The sequence below is a fragment of the Meleagris gallopavo genome, chromosome 2 (assembly GCF_905368555.1).
Source record: "Meleagris gallopavo chromosome 2, MGAL_WU_HG_1.1, whole genome shotgun sequence".
Taxonomy (NCBI): domain Eukaryota; kingdom Metazoa; phylum Chordata; class Aves; order Galliformes; family Phasianidae; genus Meleagris; species Meleagris gallopavo.
The window spans coordinates 18,356,832-18,381,381 of record NC_139405.1 but is presented as its reverse complement, the minus strand read 5'-3'; the positions used below and the strand labels follow the sequence as shown (position 1 = coordinate 18,381,381).

General features: G+C 38.4%; 1 long non-coding RNA gene across 3 annotated transcripts in view; it reads right to left on the bottom strand.

The window, feature by feature from the left end:
• The window catches only part of LOC146544887 (uncharacterized), a 62,694-nt gene that overhangs the window by 11,490 nt on the left and 26,654 nt on the right, over positions 1–24,550 (bottom strand). For 2 of the 3 annotated variants that reach the window (XR_014881904.1, XR_014881906.1), the window contains exon 2: positions 19,601–19,855. This is a non-coding gene — a long non-coding RNA (uncharacterized LOC146544887). Of the gene's footprint in view, positions 1–10,476; positions 10,559–19,600; positions 19,856–24,550 lie in introns of all 3 variants that reach the window. The other variant, XR_014881905.1, reaches the window with a different exon arrangement.

Sequence of the window (24,550 nt, the reverse complement as noted above, 5' to 3'; positions counted from 1 at the left end):
GGAAACATCACATCTCCTTTGACCATTTAAGAGAAGACCAGTAAAGAAAGGCAGATTCACAGCTTTAAAATTCAGATATATAACAGTGATAACTGTGCTCATCTAATTTGCCATGTTGTACAGCACAAACTACAGGATTTCTTCAAAAACTTGCTTAAATTTCAGCCTCACTTCACTCCTTGCTTTAGCTGAGCACAATATAAAGGTCTATTTTAGTCTTTTTTCTAGTTTGTCATGCTTCATCTTGAAATTGATTGCATCTCTGGAACCTAAATTCTCCTCAGGAATACTTTATGAGTTCCTTTTCCATAATGTTATTGACTAAATTTTCTCAGAATTCCCAAGACCTCAGAAGACTTCTATATTATATTTTGTCTTATTTTTGTGTCTTGCGGGAGGCTGTTTTCTTATACTTCTGTGTATGAAGATGCAAACTCCCACACAAAGAAACCCACAGACCACAGTAACCTCTCAATGGGGGGAAGAAAATTCTCCAGTTGTTATGTCCATTTTTGGAAACTGCAGTTGAACTACTCATAATCTGAGTTCATCCAAAACTATTTTTGAAGTATAACTGTCAGCATTTTTCCCTCAGCAATATTTCTGTGCTGTAAAGTCACTTAACTGGAGCATTGTGGCATTAAGTGTTGTGTTAAGTTGAATATACTGTGAAACAAGGCATAAAACTAGGGAGAGCTTATCCCCAACCCCAAAAAGGAGCTATGGATACATTACATCGATTGTTCTCTTACCTCTCATAATAAACTGTGTTAGATGACAAGTTTCCTTTTTATCCTTTTCTGAATATCACTCCGCACATTTAATTCTTTTAGTTATATGCTTATAAATTGCAGCATGTCAATATGTTGGCTATTGAGGGTTAAAAGTTGCTAGTTTTATCACTGAGCAGATTAAAAAGTTGATTAAAAGTAGCAAAAATGATGGTTTGCCACCATCGTTAGAGCTCCAAAAAAATATTTCTGTCTTCAGTTTCTTTTATTCCCCAGAGGTACTACGGGCCCAGGACTCCCATTACTGGTACAAGGTCTGTTCTGGTCAGTGATCTGGATGATGATTATCAATACTTGTGCTTTGAGGTTATTGTTCTTTTTTTGTAATGGAAGAGAGCACTATAAATTTTTAAGTAAACTATATCAGCTGTTACATTATTCAGTTTTCAGAAGTCAGAGGTATTACCAGATGCTTTTTAAGTGCAGAACAGTCAGTAAATATCTGTCTAAACTTAAATGCTGTAATCAAAAAGTATCAAAAATATAATACATGTTTAAAATTACTGAAAACAATTACAATAAATCTTTTATGGGTACTTCTTTTATACTCTCTGTACATTTCAGTCAATGCCAGCTGTTAGCAATTATTACGTTTGTTAACAATCACTTTTCATGAGCGTCTGTATTATTTCTGTTTGTAATTCTGATTAATTTTCTCCCTAAAATTAGAATGAGTGATGTTCATACTCTCCAGCTGAAAGTTCCTAAATGCCAGAGAAGAGTTCATAAACACTGTGGGCAAACCTTTTTTTTCCTCAAGTAATAGTATTTGCATTATTATTTTAGCTTAGTATTCTCATTTGATGATAATGTGTGTCCATAAATTGTAATGATCAGTAAAACCTCAGTACACTTTAGAGGTTTGTAAAAGAGGACTCTTTATCCCCATTGGACATGCTCTTCCATTAGTTTTCTGGCATGTTCTGACCTAGCAGAAATTGCAAGCAGAAAGATAATTTCCAAGAACTGATATCCTTTTTTAAAGGTAATCTTTGCTTCTCAGTACCAGTAATTATTTTCCCATGAAATAAGATTCATGTGCTGCAAGCATTGTTTCAGAAAGACTTTAGAGGAGGGAAGCATCGAGGTTACACGTACACTCCCGTGCACATCCTAAAAACACATCCTATAGTTAGTCCTTTGCTGAAGACCGGTCCTACAACAATATTGTACACTATCACCTCTTTACAGGAGAAATATCTGTGGGAAAGGGTAAGAATGATGAAAATCTAAACTTATGGGGAATATCTTATTGCTCATAGCATATAACATGCAATTCAAATAAAATATAGGAAAGATATTCTGGTAGCAATTCTAATAAAACATAGGAAATATGCTCTGCTAGCATTATGGTATTATAACATTTGTCCAGCCAGCAAAAGAGTTTATGTAAGATCACTTAAAAGACATTCAGCAAACTGTAGAAATTGTCATACTACTACTGACTTGGTCCTAACCCACTCTTTTCGAGAGGCAAACCTGTAGAGAAAATAACACAGACTTGACTAACAAATTGATAGAGCTACCACGTACAGGAGGGTACTTTCTGCCCTTTGAAAAGCTATCATCTAAACTGCTATAGCAAGACAGAGTTCAGAAATGAAAACATTAATACAGAACAAAGAATTAGGAATCAGTAATTTAGCAGCAGGAAATAGAGTAGTCCATAGTGTTGCAGAAAAGGTTGTACACTGGCTTATTCAGAAAATGTACAGGAATTGCTTTCAAAAAGGTTGTTCATTAAGTATATGTTATTCTTTCTGCAGGGATCGAGTGGAATTTATTATCCTCTGACACAGTGGAGCCTTCTTTTCACAAATGAGGATTAGAGAAACCAGTTAATGGCTTGCTTATTCTAGATGGAGCTGTCAAGGCCGTTTTATAGTTGCAAATGTTTTGCTATGGCATTGTAACCCATAATTATAAATATGTATCTTTGGCAACTCCAAAACATGAAAGGAAAGTATTAATAGCTATAGCTGGTATTTTTATACTGTAGTTCATCTACACAGCAAAGTGCTCTTGGCAGGGGGAAGCCAAGAACTTCACATTACAAATACAGTAATGAAAAGGTCAAGAAACTGCCCAAAATCCCAAAGAAAGGCAATAGAAGAACTGAAAGAACTTCAGCCCCTTCTTTATTTTCTAGTTTTATTATCGTTTCTGTGCTCATATTTAATATTCACCCAAATAGGATTGTCTTTGGTACTTGAATGTGCTGAATTGCAGGAGTAATTAAAAGACAATATACTTTTCTAAGATATATTTTTCTTGGCAGTTTAGACTCAAGCCTGTGAAATTAGAAAGAGATCATGACATTTAGCATGTCCTTCTAATTTTCACAAATGCGTTTTTAACCCTATTCTTCAAAGATTTTCTTCCCAACCTATGATGTTTTGCAGCCTAGCATAGTTAGCGTTAACTAATGCTTTTATTCCCCTACAATACTTTCATATCAAGATCTGTGAAATGTAATACAGCCTAAGTCAGCAACATGAAGTGGCTAAAATAACATAAAAGGTCCTTTTCCATTTACCAATTACTAAATCTAGCAAGATGCTTTCCATGTGAAGTCCAGTTCATTTGTTTGCAGAAGACATTCAGATCTCTAACAACTAATATCTGAATTCTTTTACAATCACCAAAATGTACTTAAAATATTTAAAAAAGACATTTCCTTTTACATAGGATTCGAGCTAAGGTCAGTACACAAGCCAGTTAAGTTCTGCAAGGTTAGATATATAAGCTGGGGAAATAAAAAGCTCCCACTGAAAGCTCTCAGAGGTTTCTTTAAAGACAATGTACAAAACAGATGTTTGTTTCTAGCCCATCTCTTTAACGTTGATAGTGAATTCCAACTCAGTTCATTGAAAAAAATAGTCTTAATTAATAGAAATATCATACGTTCTGCTGTGGAAGTATGTGTTGCTAATTTAAGGAAATAGTAGAACTTTAAACAGTTGTGAGCAACCTCAGCTCTTGAAAGCTGATAATATATGGTTATTATTTCATAAGTGACTTCTGCTCAGCCTTACTGGGAGTATAACAGAATTAGATGACTTCTGTATAATACCACTAGCTGTTGGGTGGGTTTGTTTGGGTTTTTTTGTTTGTTCGTTTTTTTTTTTTTGTTTGTTTTTTGTTTTTTTGTTTTTTTTTTAACATATCCTTAATGGCAACCCCACAACATAAATATAACTCCTTTATTTGAAATAATGAAATCCAGGCCTGAGTGAGCCCAGGACTACCCAACACTTGATTTTCTGTGCTATTTATAGAGATGATCTATAAAGTAACATTATTATAATCCATTTTAGAGTGACTGAGTATTTGGCCTAACTCCCTTGCCCCTCCCAGGGCTGTCAAGGTTTCAAGCAATGGAATCCAGTAGCAAGAAATAGTAAATTTATTTTGCTTAGGCACACACGTGCACATGCACACATACACATTCACACACACATACAAACACACTGTCATAATTTCCCATGACATTTAAGAGAAGAAATGCTCTTATATATAATATTCTAAAGGTTGAATATTTGGCTTCTTTTTTTTCCAAAATAACTATTAAAGTTGTAATCAAAAGTGTTCCAGGCCACAGGACTGGGTAGTTAAATTACACACTTAGGGGTAGATGGGCTGTGAACGCTCAATGTGAGCTTTATTTTCTCCAAAAATTCTTTCATTAGAGAAAACCTAAGACAGGCAATCCGATTTTATAATAAGAAAGTGCCTTTTTTTTTCTCTATTGAACTGACCATTTTGGAAACTCAAAGAGTTCCAAGCTGCTATTAATTTTTTTACAGTGTCAGCACACTTCTTATAAACTGGTTATTTTGGTGGATGTTTTTTTTCTGAATTTTTGAAATATTTTATACACCAGAGGAAAGATTTCACTTTCTCCAAATTGGAGAATAGTATCATACTTAAGCCACATTATCTGTGTCTGAAAACACCATAAATATAGAACAAGACTTTTCACAAATCTATTCACTTTATGCAAAAGCCATAGCAAGAGTTCTATTGTTTTCTATTCTTCAAGGAGATTTCTTGCATGAATTTTCTCTGTAAGTGACAGAGTGAAAACTCCGCAGCTTTCAGGAATAATCTGGAGCACAAGCAGCATGAGCAGCAGGGAGTATTCCCTTGACCCTAGCCACATTATTTACATGGGTAGGTAAGACAGATAGTGATAGAACAAGAGCTAACAGCTTTAAACAAAAGAGGGGAGTATTAGATTAGATTAGATTAGATATTAGGAAGAAACTTTTTTACTCAGGAGGCAGTGAGGCCCTGGCACAGCTGCACAGAGAAGCTCCATCCCTGGAGGTGCTCAAGGCCAGGTAGGATGGGGCCATGGGCAGCCTGAGCTGGTGGGGGCAGCCCTGCCCACAGCTGGGGTTGGGACTGTGTGGGCTTTGAGGTCCCTTCCAAACCATAATGTGAGTCTATGACCAGCCAAGCTGTAGTGCAGTCCTGATGCAGGGGGGCAGGGAGGCAAGGGAGTGATGCCAGGCTGCATTGGAGAGCAGTGGGGTGTCAGACCACCCGCTTACATGCTTGCTTTAAAAAGGAGGCAAGGCCTCATCCATGAAACCAAATTTCTTTCTGGGATTTTTTAATGCTTATTTATTTATTGTGTTTAGAGGTGATGCAGAGAAGGGACAGCCTGGCACAGGGGTAGATACAAAGAATTCAGTAGCTCACCAGAGAAATCGGTTACAGGTCTGGAATTTTTCTCTTGTGACCCAAAGGAATTAATCACCTCTTCTCACATAAACAAGCCTTATGCTTGCCTAGGTAATAAAATAATTACAACCACACTTCACATACACATTACCATCTGCCTTTTTCTGTTCCAACAGCAGTTCTTCCTCAGGCTGAAGCAAAAAGGAAAAAAATTATTAGCAGAGAACAAAAACATATCAGTAAAGAGTAATGTGTGTTTCCTTATTAGAGAGCCCAGGCCCTCTCCTTCCTCCTTATTCCAGTATGTACAGAACTATAAAACACAGAAATGTTCACAGGATATTAAGTATTAAAGCACTGATGTCAGCAAGCCAACAAAAATGCAAAGAACAATATACAGAAGTGTTACTGGGGCTACCATGGCAAAGTTTTCATTTTACAATGAATTTTAGGGCTAACCCAAAAACCTGTAGCTATAGTAAAGACATAAATTGCCGGATTAACTACATCACATCAGCCCTACACATTCTGCTCCATAAGACACAATCTTCTTAGCGCTATCAGAGGGAAACGCAGAAATGCATCTGAGCCCTGACACATTTACATTAAGCATCAACACCCTTCATGTGTTGGTATTCTTCCTCATCACTTTGGTAATAACTTATATATTACCTAATGTTCACCATGCCCAGCCAGGCATGAAGTCAAGAAGTCAGTTATTCAGTTATAGGTAATATGTAAACAGGTTTTTGTTTTGTTTTGTCAGCAACTTCCAATTTCCAAAATTTTTGTGGATTAATTTTCCAGCTACACTTTCTCCTACACCTAGGCAAAAATCAAAATGCCTGTTTGCTTTTGACACCAACAATTTGTTTACTACTAGTTAAAATTGTGCTCGGTATCACTGGTGCAGCATTGACATTAACAGACGCATCACCAGTCATTGCCTAATGAATCTGTGCACGTACATGGATGTTTGTCCATGAGTACCCATGAGACAGAGACAGAAAATGTGTGTGCAGTCTTCTCAGAGCAAACAAAGTGGGAATCCTGCCTTTTGCAATCCCTCTAGTGTGTGCACTACACAAGGACTGACCTGTGGGCGAATTCATGTAGAAACAGCACATTCCTCATTCTTTCCTAGAAAACTCCTGCCAAAAACCTAAGTAAATGGTGCAGAACAAGTTTTTTTCAATTGGACCCAAAGGAGTCACAAGTAAGAAACAGAGAGACAAAGGAAGGTAGAAAGCATCTATATACTGTATGTTCAAAAGTGCATTTGTAAAAACTAAAAAAGGAAGGAGGGAGGGAATAGAGGGGTTTACAGTTTGGTCATTTTATCCCTCGAGTGCCATTAAATGTTCCAGGCTGCATGTATCTGGAATTGCGCCAGGTGTTTCATGTCTGCTCCATGGTGTTGCTGAGCATTCCTGCTAATGGCCAGATCCTCTCCGACCTAACCCTGCTGACTCTTCCAGGTAAGAAATAACATTCAAGGAGGTGTTAGTGATATGAGCTGAGCAGCAGCACCACAGCACGGGATCTGTACAGAAAGGCTTCCCCTCTCTTCTCAGCACTGATGCACTCAGTCAATGCTTTTTGGTCCTTAAGGTCATTAAGTGGCCTGTACCTCAGATGCAACAGTCTGGTTTCAGTCCTCTCAGGAGCAGTGCTTCTGCACCCAAAGCGACATTGCCTGCACAACAAGGGGGAAGATAGCAAGATCAGGTCTTGCTGTACTACATGCACACCCTCAGTATGATCTTCATTCCATATATGGGGCCCATATGGGCAGTGAGGAACACTACCATGGTTTGTTTGGGGTGCTTTACATATTAGACTTGGCATAGTGTACATAAAAATTTCCTCTCCTTGAAAGTCTAATGGAAAAACATATTTCATAAAGCTACAGAAGGGAACATTAATCTGGAGCTAGAATACTTCTTAAATCTAATTCTGTGTTTGAACTTGGGCTTTTGCTTAATGTAGAGGAACTATACTGCAGTCACACTGCAATGTATAAAAAATCTGGTTCTCTTACAGGGAAGAGTTAAGCAGGACAATTCCCAATCTGATCCCAGACACACTTCTGCTATGCACATTTCAAAACACACAGTGACAGTCTCATTGCTTCACCTAAACATCTCAACACAGTTCACTGAGTATCCTCCCTCTGTACAAATTGCTCTATGCTTCCTGATGAGCCATCTTTACTCCATTGCTTTAACTCTCTTCCAGGGATTGCTCTCTTGTGTGTATCTCCTTGACTGGAATGGCTAAAGATTTAAATTTACCCGTAAAGGTCACTACTCTGACAAATGGTGCATGAGACTGACATTTTAGGAATATCAAGGCATGTAAAACTCCCACTATTCATTGTCAGTGTGTTGGACATGTTTTCCTAAGAAATAAGGAAAGTGCTTGCTCTGAATTCTCCTCTCTGACCAAGATTTTGTCCGCAGAGGGAAAGAATTGGAGTCTTTGTTTTTAATTGCAAATACATACCATGCTTTCAAATTGTTTTCCTTACTTGGCTATAGGCTTCACTGTTTAGATCGTTTCCTTTCTTCCTCTTTCCTCAGCAGGAGACAATGTGGTCCTCCTGGCCCCTAAGAAACTAAAGAACTTTTGTTTTTCTGTGTTTAGGTTTAATATTTAGGACTTTGCAGCACTTGATCTTTTCCTATAAAACAACTCTGCATTTCAAAGGTAACAACATGGAAAAAAAGCATGTACTGAATGGCAAAGAAACACCCAAGGTAGAAGGAAAAAACATGATGCATACGCTATCCAAACATTCCCTCACCTCCTCCAGCCCCCTCAGAGATAAACCCTGCACAAAACCCAAAGTTCGACATGAAGCATATGTGAAAGCAATAACTTGCTCTGGAGAATCTATGCCTTTATGCTACCCTTTAAAATATTTCAGATAAATCAGTCAAACAAATAATGGAAATCTAAACTAAACCAGTTGGGCAGAGCCTAGAAGCCTAGTGTTCCTGGAAGTGCGGAAATAACATTGCCTATCAGCCAGCAATTCTTTTAAAAACAAAGAGCAAAATCTAATTGGTTTTGGAAGAGGGGGTATCATTTACAGAATTTAGCAAATGTAGCTGTTTTCAAAATGCTCTCCAAGCTGCTCTTTATTTTTAAGCACTGCTGCTGTTTCAATTAGGCACGCATTTAGCCAAAGGAATTGCCATACCAACATTCAAGCCAGAAAGAGAAGTAACATTTTAGTGGCTAATTACAGCCGTGTCATACATCCTGACAGCAGCGTAGGTAGGTTTGTGATGCAGTTAAAGCAAAAAACTGGCTTCCGCCCCTGCCTCCACCCATGTCTATTCACAGTGATGCCTATAATTATAATTATCCTGTAATGTTTGGTGATGCCACATAAATTAGCCCTTCAAGCAGCACATCTGTTGCTACTCATTTTCTAATGAGACCTAAAGACCTCGAGAGATAAGTTACATAGCATCCTTAGAATCAATTACGTGTCTACAATCATCTTTCTTTCCTTGTGTTACAAGAAAGAAGGGGACAGACTCTTTAGAAGAAACTACTCCGGTAGGACAAGGGGAAATGTTTTCAAACTAAAAGAAAGGAGATTTAGATTGGATATAAGGAAGAAGTTTTTTTACAGTCTGGATGGTGAGGCACTGGCACAGGTCCCCCAGAGAGGCGGTGGGTGCCCCACCCCTGGAGACACTCAGTGTCAGACTGGACAGAGCTCTGAGCACCTGATCTGATGCAGGTGTCCCTGTTAATTGTAGGAGAGTTGGACTAGATACCTTTAAGCGTCCCTTCCAACTCAAACGATTCTATGATTTTCTGTTAATATATAAAGTGAGAAATGCGAAATAAATAAATAAATAAATAAACAAACACCAGGAATCTCCAGTACCGTATGTGTGATGGCCCCACATGTACATGAGTGGCAGCAAGTGCAAGCAAACTAAACATAGAAATAATATGCTGGCAGAATTGTTGCCACTGTTTCCCAATAAATTTAGAAAGGCAAAGGTGGTATTTTTGTTAAATCACAAAACAAGGAATCAAGATTTTCTTCCTGAAAACGAGTATTTCTCTCTGATCACAAGCAAGAGTTTCAACATTTCAATTCCTTTCGTTTTCATGCAGATAAATTGCTCAGCTCATTTTAGCAGAGATTGCCCTTGACATCTTCTAACAGGGATTCTCCAAATGTCTCTAAGTTGCCCTGGTAGCATATTTCGAGCACACTCAAAGCAAATAATTAGTAATATTGGCTGGGTTTTTTGCCATAAAATATCATTCCTTTTTTTGAGGATCTCTGTAGCTATGTGTGTTGTCTGATGGTCCCATACTGCAAAATTTCAGAGGGAATTTTGCCTATATTAAAACAGCAAGATGAGGCCAAACATGACACCCATTTGTTAAAGGCTGAGCTCTGCTGATGTAAATCTATGCAAAATACAGAAAGAATAATATGTAGAAGCTCAAGAAATACAACAAAAAGAAAAAGATTATTCTTGTGCTAGCAAATGTACATTAGCTAAACTTTATGTTTGAAATGCTGGTCTCCTGTGGACCCAGATATATTTTCCGTATGTCTGTGTGTTGGGAGTTCCATAAAATGCTGAGCACGTATATTTAAAATAGCTCTGACAATGTATAAAAAAGACCCTCTAAAATATTATGACATGGCCAATTTCCATGCTTTTTAAAATCAATGACATGACATGATATATTTTATGTGTGGAAATATACATCATAAATATTGGCCAATGTCATAATATTTTTAATGTTTTATATGTTGTCAGATCTGCTTTAAACACAGTATGTGTGCTGTACATTTACTGAAACATAATTCAGAGAGATGCAGGAAATCAAATGTATTCTTTTTCCATGTGGCTTTATTACATATTTTATGGATTTTGTTGCTCCTTACATGCTTTTTTTTTTTTTTAAACCTTCTCTTTCTTTCCTTCTTTCTTGCCTAATTGTTTGCTACCTTGCTTTCTTTAGCTCACTTTCCCTTCCACACTTTCTTGCTTGCCTTTTCTTCCACTTTTCTTGAAAAAGATGAATGTTCTCTGGGGAAAAAAAAAAAAAAAAAAAAAAATCAGATTTGGCAGATTCCTGCTGATCAATTTTCTTTTAGCTATGCGCCCTGACCCAAGCAACTCTAACTTATGGACAGATGTTAATTATGTCTAACCACTTGTCTAACACAAAGACTGAAACACCAGCCCCACCGAGATAAATAGGAAAATTATCATAGAGTTGAGAAGGCTTTACCTCTAGACTTCTTATTTATTGGACATGACCATGAGTCTACTGCATCACATTTAAAAATGCTTAGCTCTAACTAGAGGGATCTCCAAGCAGGTCATACAAATGACTATTACAAATTGATTTAAAGAAAAAGAATATTTGATTAACTGTGTTCCTAGGGTGAAAAGGAGTGGTGCAGCAGAAGAATATATACACATGTGAAATGTTGTTTCATGGTTTTTGTTTTATTTTTTCAGGTTTTTCCCTTTCCTTTTTTTATTCTTCCTCCATTTTCCCTTTAGAAATGGAAGGGAAGCTTAATTAAAACAACTTGTTCAGCAAGCTGTAGAGCTAATGAAACCTTGTTTCCTGTGGGTTTTTGTCTTATAACCCCTGCTGTGATAACCTTAACTCCATTCTCACATCCTCTATGGCTGCCCTTGCTACTATACCCTCAGTTCTCCAAAATAACCACTCAAATAATTCCCTTCACTTCCTCACCCTACTCTTAAATCCACACTACACATGTGCTACCTGTGTCTCTAGTTCCTTCCTAAACCACTGATTTTGACAGAGGTTATAGCAACTCCATTATCCTGGGGGCTGGCAAGCTGCCAGATTCCTCATGCATCTTTAAAAGCAGTTCTTAATCCTTACTTCAGTATCTTGCATCAATCTTAGATTCTACAGTGACCCCAGGGTTCAGGAAATAAATATAATTATACATAACTGAATTCTACAATGTTAGAAATGCACAAGAAACTTGAGAAACAACCAGTAGAATGAAAATATAGGAAATACGTTCCAGAGTAGCACTCCATAAGGGTTCACGTCCATACTCAAACCTATTAAATATTTTAATGTGAAAAAATGTTGCAACTGCATTGGCACAGACAGCGCAGCTTTTGAGCCAGACCTTGGGCCTGCTACATAAATTACTACCGGATTCTCTGACAGGGTGAGGAAACCTGGAATCCAGAGCCTGGGAATTCAGTAGGTGGGCACTGAGCACTAAATGAACATATATTTCAAAAGAAAATTGTCTGTGTCTGCAGAAGCAATAATCCAAAGTTGAAAAGACCCTGTGCTGTGTGACTGAAGACTATTACGTATAGGAGACTCCTAAGAGCACAAGACATGGATCTACTCACATGTCCATGTGTCATGATGCAGTTGGAGCTGGCCCATGTTCTAGGATGGCTGGGTCAAACCCAACACTGGCACAGTTGTGTGAAGAAGTTGTGGTGCCCCATCCCTGGAGGTGCTCTAGGCCAGGTTAGATGGGGCCCTGGGCAGCCTGAGGTGGGGAGAAGGCAATCTTGCTCACAACAGTGGGTTGGAACCAGATTATCCATAAAGGTCCCTTCCAACCTAAGCCATTCCATGATCCTATGATTTTTCCTCCTTTTCTGTTTCCGAAGTACATGCAATAATGCAGCTTTGATCCACCCCTTCAGTGTGGCTTTTCTTTAGAAGTGATGGGTCACTGCATGCCTTCCAGCTCCAAACAACTAGAATAAAGTGTGAGCCCAAGCACAGATGTTCAGCCCTTTCTGAAAATCCAGCCCTTTTCAAGTGCTTTGAGTCGGTCATCCAAAAAAGGAAAGACACTGGCAGGCATCAGTCACTTTTAAAACATTCTGGATGGGAATGAGGGTGGCTCAGAATCAGCATGAATATCACTGTATTTTGCAAGACCATGTTCAGAGCAGATGTGAACTCTATCTGAATTTGAAGGCAACCCAAATCCAGTAAGCTTCAGCAATATGGAACCTGTGAGTGATGTAGATGGACAGGGGGCGTAGAGGAAAGCTCATATTTCTCTGCAACACCATAGCCATCCCATATGATATGATCTTCCCCAAAAATAACTGAGCTCCAACCACCACTAAGCAGAAGGCCAAAGCAAATTGACTGCAGAGCATTACTGCTAAAATTAATCCCAACCTTAACCAATCTTATATTCATAGGTCATTCAGTAGATACATGCTCAGGAGTAAAGCTCATGTCCTTCCTCATGAATATGAACTGCCTTAACAAAACTGTCCAGTGTACTGCAGCCTGTTTCCAGCATTTTTGTTCTAGCCAGTGAATCCCAGCATCTGCAGCACTTAGTGGCTAGCTCCTGGTTAACCAATTAACAATTGCTCCTCTTTTAAAGTAGGTAAGAAATACTTATTTCACAAACAACAACAAAAAAATGAAAAGCAAAAAAACTACCAGCTGTGACTAATGTGATGGAAGCCATAATGGTAGAATATAGGTCTTCACTGCTCAACTTCTTTTCATTAATCTACTTTAATTCACTTTATGCTTTTGAGTTACCTCTTCTTGAACCAAAAGTTTGCTATGTTTTTAACTGGAGTAACATGTAGAAGAGCATATTTGTTCAGGCATTTCTCCTGTCATCTCAAGAACACATACTTTGTGTTGGTCAGTAATTCTGAAACTGCATGAGAGAAAGAAAATAATGCGGATATATTTTATTCAGTGAGATAGGCATAGAAGAAAATCAAGAGGATAGGAAAGTAGTAGTTCTAAATATTTAACAAGTGCCAACCTAACTGCAACTCGCTGATGCACAGGAGATGCCAAAAAAAAAAAATCAGAAACAACAGCTTTACTTAAAACTGGAAAGGAACATAAAGAAAAATTAGTGACATCAACCAACAGCATGAATGAACCCTGCAAATATTTGTGGGATCTCTTACAATGCTTATCACTGAACAGTAAGCCATCCAAGGCAAGTTTCCAGGAAAAAAATAAAAGCTAAATGCAAAAGTAATCCCCAAGAGAAATTCTATTGAGAATGATGCTAGGGAGCTATTAGTTTTTCCTTCAGGGAGAGGCAAGGTTTTCTGGATGTCATTAAGAGATGATCCTTGCCTCTAAATTTCTGTATCCCATCGATTAGCTGGAGGAACTCAGATTTAATACATACATCACTTTTCTAGAAGTAGTGCTCTAACTATGAATGGTCCCCTTACACCCAAGTAAAATGTTTCAGTGTTTTTAATAAAGAAATCCACAGTCGGGTAACAATGAACAATGTATAGTACAACAGTTATTTTAAAAGACAAAGTCTCCCGGTAGAGCAGCATGCTATGCTATAGGAAGAGACAACACAAAGAGAGATCATCAGTTTATGCAGCTAGAAGTGGAAGTGGAAGTGCCTCCATCATGTCAGCCATTTCAGTGTGGCTGGTAAGAGAGCCTCAGAGGGGTGTCTTGCTCCTGCTCTGCACAGAATAAACACACTGACCGAACAGAGAGTAAAGCAGAGGAAACCACAGAGCTTGGGTAATTGCACTTATAAGAGAGGAATGGCAAGTGATCTGGGTACACAGCTCAGAGATCAGATTCCTCCATGCTCTCCCCAGGTACTCTGAGACAGCAGGAACAATTGCAGCTGCAGCCAGAGGGAGAGTGCAAGGAAAGGGGCAAGAGAGGGACTGCCAAAAATAACCTTCCACAAGCTGCAGAACCAGTGATTGAGAAAACAGAGCCAGGGCACTACACACAAGGCCGCATGTCTCAAACAGAGCAGTGAGTGACTTCAGACTGCAGAGCTTTTTGTGGAGGGGGAGAAACCCCACTGCATCTCAGTTCTGGTATAACTATACTTCCACTTGCCACATCTTATATCCTGCTGTAATTGTGTCCCAGAGAGCCATGCCCATGCTGCTTATGTACTTTCCAGCCTGCCCATATGCTTCTTAAGTGGTGAGCTCATCTAAATCACCCCTCTCATTTCCCTCCTACAGAAACTATTCATGGCCTGTCTATTTCTATTCTGACCAGATCGCTGATGCTCCACAGGACTCTGTGGAGCCAACCCTACCGAGATAATTGTCAGATTTGGAATCACTTAAGAAAAGCTCTTCCCAAAAATATTTATTTGCTTAAAAGAATCCAAGAGATTCTCAAATACTTGTGAACAGCAGGTGATTGTTTTTTGTCAACATGTGCCCTCTGTCTTATGACATCTTTTATATAACTGTAGGGACCAGGTACAATGACCTGTCTAAGACCGTGTTAGGTTCAGTCCATATCAGGCTGACAAAAGCTGACAAGAAGATAAGAGGGTGAACTCAACATATCGTGTACAAGTTCATTCATGAGCAGAAATACTGCACACAGCTGGGAAATAAATATCCATAGCTGCTTGTGGCCAAATTTCCAAGCGCTTCATTTCCACTGCAGAGTCTAGATTTTTCAAAATATTTCTTAGGCCTCTAAATAACGGGCTGTATTGTTACACAATTTCAACCCAAGCAGTTGAGCTCACTTGACAACAAAGCCACTCATTTAAATATCCATAGAGGTACAAGGTCCTTTTGAAGAGTCACAGCTGAAATAAGTCAGTTCAGAACACTTGAACATGGGGTATGAAAGGAGCAAAAGAGGCTCAAGCACTTCAAATGAGACATGTTAAGAGATCTGAAGAACAGCTATCTCTCTCTCAGAGATTCAAAGCACCATTTATGTCCGTACTAAGAAACCCATTTCTGGTACAGAACATCAAAATTCTGTCTGGATAAGTGTCAGGATTAAACTGAATTAATTGACACTGTCAAAATGTTGACAGCAGCATGAATTTTTATGAAAGAGGGTTAGAACAGAAAGTCATTATCCCATTCCAGCTATAATGCCTACAAAAGCTCGTGCTGTGCTTGAGCTAAATCGGTAAAAAATATTTTCAAAAGTAGGACGGCATGTAGCAGAAGATTTAAATGCAGCAAAGCCTTCCTTGTATTGACATAACTTTGAGAGATACGTCTGCCTCCAGATGCCTCATATAGCACCAAGCTGGAATGGAAAGCAAGTGTCCTTTCTTTTTGGAACAAAAGAAAAAAAAAGTCAGACATGTCATTGCACTACTTGTGGGTGGGGGATTAGATAACCAAGATATCTAATTATTTTCTTCAAAATGGAGTAGTAGGTGGATTTTGAAAGACGTCTGTTCTACAAGAGTGAAACATATTGTTTGAAGTTACCAAACGGGACATAGCTATGAACAATGGAACAGAAACACAGGAAGGAAAATATCAAGATAACTCTCAGGAAAAACTTCCTAATGGTGTGATATACAGCCTAATATTGTGGAATAATCTTCTAAAAGAAGAGGTGGAAGCCCAGCTGAATGAGTAATTTTAAAATTAGACTGTAGGAAACAATTCAACATTGGCAAAGGGAATGGACAAGATGACCTCATCAGCCTTTTCCATCTCAGATTTCTATGGTTCTGAGGAAAGAGAACAATAAAAGCCACTGCATAGAATCAATCCCAGAGAGAGTTGCAATGGGATAAACGGGATCAGCTATTAAAGATGGAGATTGCGAGAGAGAATGTGAATGAGGATAAGAGGATGTGAGGAAAGATGAAGTCATTGATATGCTTAGAACGCAGACTGGGAGGCAGCAATAGGTAAAGTCCTGGGCAAGGAATATAAAAATCAGAACAGACCAGCTTCAAAAAGATAAAAGAGCAGAACATGAAGTCAGGAGGCTAGGCAATTTTGCATGAAACACATTTTGATTTAGCAGGTGTATGCAGCTCATGCTCAGTAAGAGCCATCAAGTGTCAGGGCAAAGTCATTTTTAGTACTATAAGACCATGTGAGAATTCAATGATGATGTTAATGTATTCAGAAATAAAGCAATATGGATGCTATTCTTTTGCTTCAAAACCATGCACATTTGCTGGACTGGTCACTATTCAAAACAACAAAGGAAGTCTCCACTCATCATGCCGGAGGGCTCAGGATGCAAGGGTTTGTTTTCTGACCCACTGCTGACATGGACTGTTGTCTCAGCCAGTACTCAGCAGTTAAGCATATAAGATTTTCCTTTTGCTCATACCATAAATGAACCTACTATTTACTGGAGAATAAAGTTCAGAACTTGGCTTCAACCAGTACAGGTAATTAAAAAACTATCCTTTGAGGAAGAAAGAATAGCAGAACATTACCTTCATAACTAGTAAGATTATTAAAACTGTAGTTGTAGAACCATAATGCATTTAGGCCATTTTGGGAAGAATTGGGGATGAACTGCCCCCTGATTTTTGCAAGTGGATTCATTGTTTATAATTAATCTACCCCTTTTTCAGGAAGATCAAAAAAGAGTATTTAAAATTTTTGGTGCATGGCAGGACAAAGTATTATTTCTGCTTATTGACTGGATATCCGTACCTTTTTAAGTAGTAGCATAGTACCTTTTTAAGTGGCATGGTGCAAATTTCATGAAAATTCAAAAATCTGTAGTTGCTTTCATGAATAGATACTGACCTCTGAAGCACTTGCAAAAACAAGTATTGTGAGCCACATGAAGATGTCACACAAAGGGGAGTAATTTATACATAGATTAATTTCTCCAACCAGTTAAGACATTAGAAATAAAAATGGGTACTGGCTTAAAAATATTTATGGTTCACCTAATAACTTAGAAACCACATTCAAAAATTATGAATTTCTATAGTACTAGAAAGTGATTTTGTCATAGTTGCTGAGATATTTCTTACCGGTTGAAGAAGTCATTGTTCACTGTATAAAACAGAGTCACCTGTTTTAGTCAACACAGTAAAAGATGATGCAGTGAAAATAAAAAGCATGACTTCTAATATGATAAAGTTTCTCCCCTCACTTAATGTCATCCAAGATAGACAGTAAATCCAGAGGAAAAAAAAAAACATGGAATTTAAAAGTCCCACTACTCTTAAATCAGTTTTATGCTTACCATTAGAAGTACAGTGATAATTACAAGCTTTATTAATTTAAACAAAATGTGAAGTATAAAACTAAAAGAGTAACCTATATAGCAATGTGCCTGAGTATAGTGACCAGTAGTTACTTTTATATACCTAATATGATTTCATAAAAAAATTACAGAACAATTTAAAGTAGAAATGAAAACCTCTATTTGCAGTTCCTTGCTCAAAATCAAACAGTTGTTGAAACCTAGAGCTAAGTCCTACTTTGTAAAAAGTGTAGATATTCATCTTAAAGTATGTTATGAAATAATATCATATGCATAAAAATATAATACTATACTATTGTATTACAGAACACAAAATATCTGTAATAGTTGCTCTGATAGGTTTCAGTATAACTTCAACAACTGCTAACACAATCATCTACAACTGAACAGAATTTAAGATGCGGTTTACTTGTTCATGTTTTCCCATTTCTATTGTTTCCTTCTTTTCAGAAGTTACCTGATCTGTTTAGTACCTTTTTGCACTTCACTTATATGTAACTGTCAATTCTCACATGTCATCACACTGCTATTTATTACAGTTGGTTTTGCCAATTGTCACAATGAATGTTCTCTACTTAGTAGTGAAGATAGAAGCTGTACAGTGTATTATAATAAAGACAGATGTAGTTTCTTTAGACACTGTCTAACATAACCAGTTAAACATTTTATAATCTTTTCTTCCAATAAGTAACATAATTTTGATGGCAATTAGATGACGGAAGGTATTGTGAAGAAAAGCAAAATCAAGAGTATTAAATGCAAGAAATAAACATACAGTAAGCCACAACTGGAGTTCAAAGGAATTTTTTTTTTTTTTGCTGTGTTTTATCTAGAGTTTCATAAAAACATATTTTCACCTCACGTGATATTTCCTAAAAAAATAACATCATAATGGACCATCTTGAAATATTACCTACACAAGTAAAAGAATGAGTTGCTTTCACTGTTAGAGTACACTAGCAAAATAGAGCTTAACTCATTCCCAAAAGCACTTTGAGCTCTGATTTTCTGGAGTGGTTTCTCTCTCTTACACCTACTGCCTGTAAAATGATGAGCCACTGAAATAAAAATGCCTGCTGAAATAAGTGTGTTTTTCTTAAACCAAGACTTTCTGGTATGAAACAAAGTAAGGTCACAATGCCACTGTTTAATTATTCAGCCTTAAGTTGTCTGTTAAAGTTCAGTGTAGTTACTGCCAGAGGGGATAACTTTAGTGGTCTAAACCTCAGGTCTGAACAGACATCCTGGAACCATAAGGTTCAAATATTGGCAGAACAGAGCAAGTTCTTCATCCTTCTGTGGTAGCTGCATTTTACTGCTAGGCAGTTTATTGAGCAGGGGTCTTTAAGCTGTGCCCTTAAAACCCAGAGCTCATGTGAAAGTTAAAACTCCCATGCTGCTTTCCTTAAGACCACGAGCCTGCCCCGGCATCATGGGCCAAAGTTTCCCATTCATCCACTGCTGTGTTTTATACTATTCATTTGTCGTCATATACAGCAGGGACAGCTGTGTTTCAGCAACACTGTACTGTGAAAAGTGAAATGCCATGGGAGCCTTTGTGATGAAAACTGCTATATTGAAGTAAATCACAATTATCATTAACACATACAAGAGCCACTTTGAATACATTCTGTCCAGACCACAGTTAGATCCACTAAAGACTAATCAATTGACTTAGAATTTATTATCCTGTTCTCAGCTCACTCTGCAGAGCTTAGGGATTGTTTAGTACCTCATGTATTTAATGTTTAAGCCCTATAGTGATACTACCCATTATCGTGATTTAACACTGATTAATACCCTGCTATTCCTGGCAATACCAACTACTAGTTGAAGAGAAAAGACTGAAAATATCTTTGGGGCATTTTTTTTCTGTCCTTCGTGTTTGATTTGTATTAGTAAACATTTTGCACACCATATGTATGTTTTTGAAAATACTTTCTGGCTGAAAGAATATTCTGACCTGTAATGCTACAGTGCTATAATGTGATGGAAAGTACAACAATAATAGCAGAGTGGCACAATCCTAGCTTGTAGCAAATGAGAACAAGCCCAAATGCAGCAGCTATGGACACAGAAACAAAGGGAAAAAAACTGCTTACCTTTGGAAGAGTCTCCAGTAGGCAAGGATCTCCAGCAAGACCCCTTCGCTGCCACTGCCAATCCTTAAATGTCTGGGAAAGGGTGGATCCTGGCTCCTCCCCTTCTGGTCATGTAGGTGTGTTGCATGCACCTGAGCTCCCCTGGGTTGGCCCTGCCTTCCCACCAGCTGCTCAATCACTGGTTCAGGCTGTGACTTAACATTTCTGCTCCACGACCTAATGAAGATACTTTCTGTACACCTATACATCAGCAACCTGTATAAACAAGTCCAGGACAAACAACTATATAGAAGAATGTGTCTGTGCATATACATGTGTGTATGTGCATACACAATGCACATAATGCATTTACACCAAATAAACATACATAGGTTGTTCCAAAAGTAATGCCTCATATTTATTTCCATGAAAACGACAACCCATACAAAAAGCACAACAACCCCATTTGAGAAAATTCTCAGCTACCAAATACTGTTTTTCAATGTAGTCACCACCATTAACTAAGCTTTTTTACCAGAGATGAGCAAGAGCCTGCATGGTGCACCCGTAAAAATTGGTGCCAGCAGATTTGATCCACTGTTGTTGTCTCCACTGCTGAAACTCATCACCTATTGCCTCAGTGTGCTCACATTCACTGTTTTTTCTCCACAGATGTTCAGCAAGCATCAATGAATATCAGTAGGTACATTTTTTTCTGCGTAAAGGAATCCAATTCAACACCTTTGCTTCATACATATTCCATGTTAGAAGCCAATTTGTCACAAAGCCTCTCTGCTGCCATCTGTCACAGCAACACAGCAACAAAATGTAATGGGATACTGGAGGGAAGGTTCAACCTCTACTACCATCCCAACAACATCTGCCTCTCATGTTGTGTGCCAGCAGAATAAAATAAGAGGCATTACTTTCGGAGCAACCCTCACACTTTAAGTGCTTCACAGGTTGTATGTTCATGGCTTGGTACAAGCACCGCAGAAAAACCCTCTGGGGTGGAAAGCAGCACCACAACACTACACAGCTGTGTTTGTAGAAGGGGAAGTAAAGTCTTCCAAATTAAACTGCTGTAAAATTTAGATAGGCAAAATTCAACTACCAGAGTTGGACTTGGCTGGTATTCTGAGATCTTAATCCTCACTCTGGCAAAAGGTCCCTTGTGACCTTTACAGCTGTAAATGGCTGTATCTGGTTTTACGTCTCATTCAGAAGATAATGTTCACCTCACACAGCACTGCTCTGCCATAAGAACTTTAGTTAGATGCTTGCCCATTCTGACTGCTACTTCTAGCTCCACAGCTGCGCTTTGGTTTTTCTGTCTTCATTTAATCCACCTATCACAAAGTCCAAGTGATCACAAAGCTGTAGGTGACCTACGACAGAAGCCTGTCACAGGGAATTGTATGTGAAAGAAGTCTGCCAACAGCTTTTACATAGTGTAGTAGTTCTCATCACACAGGGCTCAGTCAGAATAATATAGGAATCGACTGAATCTGCCTTATCCAATAAGTAAAAAAACACATGGTGCCAGGGGAAAAAATAATGACAGAAAGAAATGGAAGCAACTTAACAGTACTCAGCATTGTGTCTGCAAGTAATGAATATCGATGAAAGGATAACAGAAAACATCCTTAGATTCTAATTTTCTCATAACGGTAGATTCTGGAACACGTCCAAAATAATTTAGATGCTGGAGAATACACCTGAACCTGCAGTATAATAATGACTGGGGAAGTTCCTTCTGAAACAGATACATGCAGGCTGTGAGCTCTATCAAAGACAAAGGAGAAAACACGGAAGACTTCCCCAGTGATGAAGAGTGGACGAACCAGTCTGGCAACACTAGGAAGAGTTTCTGATGAGTGAAAAGTGGCTTTGGAGCCTGGAGCAAAACATTCAAAAGATCTTAGGTAAACTCATTTCAGCACAGCTGGACTTTTCCAAGCATTGATAGCCTGGAAATCAGATGACTTTCTCCAGAGAGGTATATTGTTTCTAAAACACAGACATAATCTGGATCATAAACTTGATGATAAACTTAATCGCACCAGATAAAAAGACCTGAGTCAGAACTGCACGTGCATAGAGTATGGCCATTGGGCATTTACAGACCCCTAAGTATTCAAAGCTTTGATGCTGCTCCACATGCTTTCTTACCAGTGCAACCCTCTGACCTGATCAGCAGCACAAAGAGCGTCTTGTTTCCTAATGACCTTAGGAATAAAATAAAATGCAATGAATTTAGACTGCATTTATTATATTCCTGGAAAGCACTTGATCAATAGTTGTTTCCAGTCCACCAAGCCTGGCTCCCAGTATTCATTCATTTCATTTCTCGGTTCTGCTACTGAGTGTGCTGGGCAACCCAATACAACATTTGTTTTGAAGCTGGGGAAGAAAAATTCTCTCCTTCTTTACCCTTATTATTTTCTGTGCTTTTTATATAGGTTCACCACCTGGACTGTGATGTCCAGGGACAGACAGAGCATGTTCTGTGCTCGTGCAGGGCACAGCAGAGCCAGTTCCACATTCCTATAATAAACAATAACAGAACTGAAAGCACTAAGATGATGTATTTTCAACTTAAATCAACAACTTCACTAGCAGTACCTCTAGGAACATTTATCCACTGCCAGTAACTCCTGTTACCTGCCAGAATGTGTCCCACAATCTGGAAAGTGTTTCTGAATTGAAATTCTGTGGAAATGCTCTTTTAATGTTTGCTTACTTGTACATCAGAACTCTTGCTCTTTTGAACTGGATGCATGAAAACAAACAAAATTGTGACTGTTACAGCTGCATGCTTTCCTTGTTGGCCTTTTTTTGTTTAGACCATCCTACCACCAGAAGTACACATTCTTCACTGCTGGGTTACAAGGCATCACATTTCAACTGACTTTGTTCAGGAAGGTTGTCCTAGATATGTAAAGTGACAAGTAAAGAGTAGGCAATATGACAGCACTTTCACAAGCCTAGACAATGACAACACCCTGTCAAAAGCCAGTGCAAGTGCCCCTTCTTTAAGAAAAGAAAAATATGTATACAGTAAATGGTGAAAACTCTGTTATTCAGAAATGACTTGATACATTTTTTCCTAAATTCACTCATTGATTGGGTCACTGTACTAATCTCTGCTGCTCTGTAGCAAGGCTGAGCTGATAGTTTATGAAGCTGCCATTCTGCACATGGCTGGGAGGAGGGAGGAGGATAGGAAAGGGAGCCAAGAGCCGAGAAGAAGGATGTAGTGAAATGAAAGATGATCAGGGAAGGGAAAGGGAGAGTCTGTTTTGTTAATGCCGTTCTGGCCACCTCTCATGTCCTCCTCTTGAATTTTTTAAGTTCTTCAGCTGTATGCATTTAGCTTTCTGGCTGCTTTTGTTTTTTGGCTACCCAGCCTTTCTCTTTGTATCTATTCACTTTCTATTTTTTTTCTTTAAGAAACTTTCTTAAACTTTTCCGGCCACGTCTCTTTCACATTGTGTGGCCGCTTCTCTTAGCCTCTTTGCCAGGCTTTTAACCAAGGCTGCTTGGCTTAGACCTCCCCCTACTGATAGATGCTATTACGAAGCTTTAGAAAACTGCAGCACAGAGCAATGAAGATGTTTATACAGGTAATGAGGTGCTTCATCTCCACTAACGATGCAGGGTGATGGGAACAGATCTGTCTGGCCCCCTTCTCACCCCATGGATCACTCAGCAAAAATCTGCCTGAAGTAATCCTCTCTGCCTGCAGCTCTACTTCTCCTGAGGAATTCATGCACAGCAGTAGGTACAGTGGCCAAAGGCAGGCAAGATAGCTCCTAAAACACAGTGTCAGGGCAGAGGTTTTTTCAGAGGACAACAGGAAGTTCAAGATGGTGACCTTCAGGTTCTCTGCTATTCAACTTGTGGGATCTGTACTCTTCTACAGTCTTAGAAAACTCATGTAGACAAATATTTTTATCTATTAGCAGATTTATCTATTAGTCTATAATTAGTCATCTAGTCTATAAGAGGGTCAATGACACAAATTTACACACATGCATTCAAGTATACAATAGCAAATCCATCCCAGAAGGAAAGAAAGGAGTGAAGCTCCTCACTGCAGTATGTAAAAAGAAGATGAGAAGTGGATCTGCTCTTTGAACTGTTTGTTCATCAGTGCATATTTACAGAAACATTAGGCGTATATATACTTTTATGGCTTGTACTAAGGATCTAAACATGAAAGGGTTTGTGAATGGAATGGAATGTTCCTTATTGCTCCCACTTCATTCTCCATGTCATACAGATGGAAAGCATTCACAAAACTCAGAAGCTTCACAGCACAGTGTGATCTACACAAGTCTTCTGTATTAATTGATGCAAAGTCGTGGTCTGGTGCCTCCCGAAGAAGTTGGAGGTCCCTCTTGAGCTTCAAGCCCTCTTAAAGCTGCTGTTTCAATCTGGAATACTCCTAAAGCCCAGTCTTCCTTTCAATAAAGCCAGAGGTCAATAAACATTTGCACCGATCACTGAACCTTAAAATTATAGATACTTTTTTGAGGTCTGCTTATCTCACAGGATCTTAAAGAACTAGCTAGCTGTACTCTGTAAAGAAAAGAATCCTTCTGTATACTACTGAAAGTCAGCTAATTCTTGGATAGCTCTTAAAAGAAGCTTAACAGGATATTGAAAAAGGAAGTAAAAATTAGTACATCAGCTGAAATCAGCATTCTGGAGAGTATTGGTAGAATATAATTATTTAAACTGGAATTCCTCCAGAACACTGTGATGATTATAAATCTGGATATTCTCATAAGTCTTATAAACGACTGAAACTCAGATGTGATAAATTATTCATCCATAGAGTAGGATCATTTTTGAACACTGCAGTACAAGTTAAAGTGCTTACATATTGGAAAGACTTGTACATATCACGTTTTTCTCTTTCATTTCCTTTCTTTTGACACTGCAGGTGTGCTCCATTTTTGTTGC